The sequence below is a fragment of the Psittacula echo genome (assembly GCF_963264785.1).
Source record: "Psittacula echo genome assembly, chromosome: 18".
In the NCBI taxonomy this organism is placed as follows: domain Eukaryota; kingdom Metazoa; phylum Chordata; class Aves; order Psittaciformes; family Psittacidae; genus Psittacula; species Psittacula echo.
This window is the reverse complement of record NC_137754.1, coordinates 804,126-810,731: the sequence shown is the minus strand read 5'-3', so window position 1 is coordinate 810,731 and position 6,606 is coordinate 804,126.

Here is a 6,606-nt window from a genome sequence, read left to right as displayed (position 1 = left end):
TGGCATGCACTGGGTACCGTTGTGCTGTGCCACCAGCACCATGAGCCACTGCAGTCATTAGTGCCGAGGAGGTGGAGGCCGCGTCAGGAGCTTTAATTACTGCTTGCGCTCTGCCTTCATCGCTCATTAGCAGCTGTGCATGGCAGCACCCGGGATGCAGCGCCCCGTGGCTTCCCCTCGCAGGGTTTTGGCTGCGTCGCTCGGAGTCACACCAGGGTTAGTGAATAACTGCAAATTATACGAGGAGTGCCTGGGATGGTGCCTTGTGTTTGCTCCCATTGCTTGTTTACTCCCAGGCTTGAAAGGAATCGTGGCAATCCAGGGCCCAGCATCATCTCGAATCACAGTGTGGGGCGCAGGCTGTGCCAGCCCAGTCCTTCCCAGTGAAACCAGTCCTGTCTCGCCCCCGTTACTGCTCCTGCCCCATCTGGCAGAGCGCAGGCAGGCAGCAAGCTCTTCCTGCCCACAAAATAGAGAGCAGCTCTGTGTTTATTTATGGTTGCTGTAAAGTGTGCCTGTTGCCTATACATGTATATGTATTTATATACACAGGGGGTGGGCTGGGAAGCGCGCAGCTCTCGGTGGGAGGGGCTGGCAGAGCATGAAACACTGGAAGGCATCCAAACCAGAGGAGTGAGAGCAAAAACAAGCCCCCGGGCGATGGCAGGAGGCAGGGCTGCTTTCATTGCTCCTCCAGCGGTGCCAGCCCAGCCACTGCTGCAGCCCCACCAATGCAGGCACCATCCCGGGGGCTCTGCCGGCTCCTCTGGGCCCCTTCACCCCTAAAATGCATCAGCTTAGTGGGGAAAACCAAGTTGGAGCTGGCTCTTGCGAGACTGCAGGGACTGGTGCATGTGTGCCTGCAGCTGTGAGCCCGCAGCCAGCCAGGCAGCTCCGTTGTTTGACTATCCCTCTCCAAATTTGCTTAGCTCAAGCTGGAATCCGCAGTAAGCAAACGGCTTTCTGTTTGTACTCAGCGCTAATGAAGAGGCAGAGAGCACTGCCCAGCGAGGCTCCGAGGGCACCCGTGTTTGCAGAGGGCCTGTGTACAGCATGTCGTGTTTACCAGGCAGTGCCAGCCCAGCCTCTGCTTTCCCAATGAGCACCGGCTCTCCACTTGCACCAGCATCTGTTGTCTCTCAGCGGGAACTTGTCCATGCCAGGCAGAACAGGAGGGTCTGCATCAGGGATGGGACAGCTCGGAGTAATCCTAAACGCTGCTTCATCCCAGCATCCCGTACCAGGCCATCCCACTGCATCCTGCCTTGCGCTGCCAGAAACCTCCATCCAGGCTGATCCCTTGTGGGGAGCAGAAGGAAATCAAGGTTTATTTGCAAATAGGGATGTTATTGAGCCAAATGAGCAGGATTAGGAGGGGCTCTGGATCTGTCAGCGCAGGCTGTTTAATTAGAGCTCAGCCATAACACTCATCATCACCCTCCTGCTCTGCTCTGATCCTGGGCTCTGCATCCCCAGGCTTCCCCACCACAAGGAGCTGGGTTCTCCCCAGCTCCTCCCCAGATACCTGCTGGAGACACTCAAGGTGAGCGCGATGGGGGTCAGCCCCGCTCAAACCTAGATTACCGAGCCGGCAGGAGCTGCTGAGATTTCTAATTAAGATTAAAGAATGCGCACAGCTCGTAAACGCTTCTTAGGAATGTATAATTTGATTAGCTTGTTTCCTCGCATCCCTTTCACTCCCAGGGTGGCTCCGGTGGCCTCTTGCTGCCGGCTCCCAGCCACCAGACTGGAGCTTCTCAGTGCCACTGCCTCTGCCACAGCATCCTGGGCAGAAGTGTCCCGGCAAAGCCTCTCTGTGAGGAATGAGGCAGCACAATGAGCCCTCAGCAGCTGAAAGGGAGCTTGGGCCTGATTCCTGTACCGGGAGGGCCACCAGCAGGGACCATGGTCCGTGTCCTGCTGCCAGTCCTGGGTCATCCAAGGCAGCCTGGAGCCGGCAAAGAGCTCTGCTCCATACGTACCTGAGCAGGGGGACGTGTGCGCATCAATATTTATTCAGCACTCCCAGGAAACCTGGATGAAGTGTAATTATCTCAGCTCAATCAACCCGGATTAGCATAACATCAAGTCACCCACCAGACAGGGGGTTTGATTTCTGGGATCAAAGCCACGCTGTAGCCGCTGATTAAGCGGGTGCAGGGGAGGCAGGAGAACAAAGCCACGTCCTCGGCTGCTTTCCTATTCCCATGGCTGCTGAGTTAACTTTTCCCTCCCAAACTTCCCAGAGGCATCCCGTGAACCGGGCCTGTGGCTCACTGAGTGCCCAGCACGCGCAGGATCGCTCCCTGCACAGCATCCAACCCTCGGCTCTGCTCTCCTTAATTAAGAACTAAATATAGATCTTCATTAAGGCACTGATGAATTTAATTTAGAGTGGCATTACTGCCTTAACTTCCATAGCTCAACGCTTTGTTTGTATAATGTAAAATATAAGCTAAATGAGTGCTTACTTGTTACCACCATAAATAATTCCCTCGCAAATCCCTTCGCACATGTCTCAGATGCTAAATCCATCTCCTCCTCCAGAATACTCATGGGCACCAAGCCTCTTTCTTCCTACCTTGCAGATTTTAACATCAAGCCTCCCAACAGCGTGCAGGAGGGGCAGGAAAGGTGAAAGGAGCAGCACAAGGTGGCAGGACCTGTAATTGGCTTCAATGCTGAGGTTGTTGTCTCACTCTGATGTCCCCCATGAGAAGCCCTGGCTGAAGATGCCCGGGATGCTTCTGGAGTGCCGTGGGACCCTTCCCTTCCCTGTGCTGATGTCCGTTCATCACCCAAGCAGGCGGGCCTTTGTATAGAAAAGCTGTTTTCAGCCAGAGCAAAGGGAGCCAGGCCTCCTTATTCCCAGGATTCCCAGTGATGGTCAAACTGGCCGCAGGCTGCCAAGCCAAGACCCTGGTGGGCTGGTGGGGAGCATGGCTGGGGGATGCGGGAGGTGCAGGGAGGGTCTGTAAGGGCAAGGGTGCACCACATGGACACCTGGATTAGAGCCGGTGAAAGGCTGGCTACTGGGTGCAGAGAGAGGACGGATACATAGGTGGGAACCAGCTCCTGCCTTTGATTAAATAATACCCAACAATCTGTTTCCTCTGCGGAGCAAGTGCAGGAGAACTGTGTTGGGAAAAGAGCCTGCATTTGCTGAGCTGCGAGCCATGGTTGTGTCCTGCTTGCTGAAAGGATTTCTGCTAAAGCTCCACCACTTTCCTGCCTTAAACATATAGCAAAATAATCCATGGATTTTTTGATACAGCCTAAGCCCTGTGAACCTTTCCATGGGAAACAATGGAGAGTGGATGGAGCTGGCATCAAGGGCTAAAAAGAAACATGTGCAGAAAAAGCCACAGCTAATATTCCAGGGGTGGAATCACTGCCCGCCCTGTGTGCTGGCTCCAATGCATCCTGAGAGGTGAAAACCAGGACATGCGGCTGCCTGGTCCCAGCATGCATCCCATGGGATAGTGCGGGTTGCATTGGTCACAAGCTGCTCTCTCCTGCAGGCTCCCAGCCCGGAGCAGGCTCTGTTGGAGCTGGTGCATGGATACCTTTGCTTTCCCAGCTCACATTCCCATCGTTTCACACCACGAGTCACAACACCTTGCTCCGCCTTCTGTAAGTGCCTTAAACTCAGATGTGAGATTCCTCCAATGTACTCATTACTGAAACAAAATGAGCCATTTGAGATGCTGCCTAATGAAATTAGCCCGATGACAAGCTCTCTGTTGCTGTGGTGGTGGGATGGACATGCTGCCGGCCTCCGAAGGCAGCCCCTGCCCCGGGGGTGGTCCCAGAGAGCAGCCCCTTGGATGGCAGGACCAGGCGATGTGGTGTGGGCTCACCAGCGGTCATGAGGCTCTGCATGGGCCCGGGCAGACAAAAGTCAGTGAGGCAGAGGGGGATGGAAGACACCAGGTGGAGCTGCACCATTGCCCTGCTGATGGCAGCAATGCCATCACCCTGCTAATCACTGCGGCTACACTCGCTGCTCCCAGCCTTGCCCTGTGCACCCGCCTGTCAGCACTTTCCCTCCTCACCCTGGCAAGGATGTGACCTGTGGATGGTTAACCCAGTGCTCAGGGCACAGGGATGTCCATCCCTGGCAGGCTGAGGACATGTTCCTCCCCGTCCTCAGCAGCACCCACTGAGATGCTCTGCCTGGACCATGGCATGGGCTGGGTGGGATGCTCTGCTCCTACCTGCTCCATTTTCCTGCTCCCCACTGTCCTGGCACAAATCATTTGCTAACAGATGATGTGTTTATCCCAAGGGATACAAGCTGGAATATTAGGATGTCAAAACTGGCTGCATTTGCAATACGTTACTGTCAAATGGAAAATAAAAAGGGAGTTGCAGTTATTTAATTTGGTGCCAGTGCAGGAGATGGGCAGCGGGGGGGAGGACAGGGCTGCTGTGGGACCGGGGCAGACCCGGGTCCCTGTGCACGCTGCTGGGGCCAGGGCAGGGCACAGGGGGTGCAGCATCGAGGGGCTGCTTGTCCTGCCCTCACGCCGGTGAGGTCGAAATTTGTACTTTAAAACATTTGCTGGGGAAAAAAAGGCTTTTTGAAGATGAATATCCCAGCTCCTCAGGGAGCGCGCGGGCCTGCGGAATACCAATGGAACACCTGAAGCGGCTTTGAAAACCCAGTCCGTAGAGGCGGGTTTGGGGATCAGGAGGGGGGTCTGTGTGTGTGTGGGGAGGATGGTGCACTGTGTCCTTTGGCAATAGCAAGCCGAGGGGAGGGAGGAGGAGAGTTGTAGCGCTGGTACCACAGCTGTGCCTGCTGGAAATCAAAGGCAGGTGATTTATATGGATGTGTCTGCCCTTTGGCTTGCAAGAGTCCGGCATGTGTGTCCTGGGTTAAAGAGTTGCCCTGCTCCTAGAAATGGGTACCTGGTGTGGGAAAGGAAGGAGCAAATCACAACCACAGCCACGTACACTGATTACCAAATGAACCACTGAGAAGCTGATGGCTGGAGCACCGTGGGCCCTGCAGAGAGGGAATGCTAAGGAATGAGGAGAAGGCACCAAGCCAGGCAGGAATCCTCCCTCCCCACGGGCCAAGGCCAAGGCAGCCTTTAGCATGGGGTACGGGGCAGTGGGGACCGGGGTCAGAGCCATGCCTGCCTCCTGCGCTGGTTACTCAGTTCCAACACCACCATCTTCACCCTCGTGCAGGTGTTGGTGCTGTGAACACATGTTGGAGTGAAGCCTTGCACAGACAGCACTGATGCTCTGCTGGGCCGGGGGGGCCGGGACAGGCAGGATGATGGATCTTTGCAAGTGCATGTAGGGTATATTATCAATAAATCAATCTGTGCCCATGGAGCTGTCTTCCAAGCATCCTATTTTCCCGCAGCAGGGAAGCAAAGGGAGAGCTGCAGCAAGTGAGCCCCTGGCTGAAGGAGCAAAGCTTGTGGTGCCATTCACATCGAGGGGCCACGTACCCCAGGGGTCACCTTGATGGTCCACCCTCCCACAACAAGCATCTGTGTGGCTGTGGGTCGGGTCCAAGGGGCAGCTGCTGCCCCATGGAGCTGTGGGAGCCTGGGCATGGTGGGGCGATGGGAGAGCAGCCCCCTCCTGTGCCTCTCACCCTGGCAAGAGCACGACCTGCCTCAGTGACCCTCACACTGGTGGCAATGGGGCAGGAGCCCCTCATCCTGCATTGTCACAGGGCATGATGAGTGGCAGCCTGCCGGTGGCAGGGACTGGAGCCTTGCTGCTGATGCTGAGCTAATGCACTGGGTAATGGTTTTTGACATATTTCATTGAAATCTAACAAAATATTTGCATAGCATTATTAGATAAAGGGGAGCTGACTGGAGGCAGAGCTCCTTTGGAAAGACGATGTGAAAATTCATTTAAAATGAAGGAATACGGAAGCTTAAGTTTATGGTAATAGATAGATGGCAGAGACCAGCTAATGACTCCCAACAAATAGATCTCAGCCGCTGCATCCTTTCTCCCTGCTTGGCTGCTGCTCTGTGGAGGATGCGGCTCCCTCCCTGCCTGGAACCACCCTAACTTCTAGGGTCAAACCAGCTCTGATCCAAGCTGGGAATGGATCATGGCACACAGGGACCGGGCACAATGGAGCAGGAGGAGGAGGGAAAGGGCTGCGTGACTCCGGGATAAACGCTTGGGTTTAATTTCCATCTCCCGATGCTAACGCTGACTGAAATGAAGTGACTGCAAAGCTGAAGGTGAGAGGTGGGGAAATTAATAATGTCACAGCAATAACAGTAATGAGTGGCTGTGCATGTGCTAATTAGTTTGGAGCCCTGTCTCCAACGCGGGTGTGCCTGTGCCTGCCGCTTTAACAGCTCTCCTATGAGGCAGGCAGTGGGAGAAGCTCCCAGGTGGGATTGAGCTCTGCTGCCCACCTGAGCAGGGGCTTCATTAACACCCAGGTGTAATCAGGCAAATCAAGAGCCTTCAAATAGGGGTGCCCCCGCCCAGTTCAGGGCTTTTGGACTCTGACCTCACAGGACTGAGTTGTGCTGTTCTGGTGACAAGAGGAGGCTCTCCAGCCATAGGAGCCCCAGGCAAGTCCCGTCCCAGCACATGGGGTTTGGTGTGAAA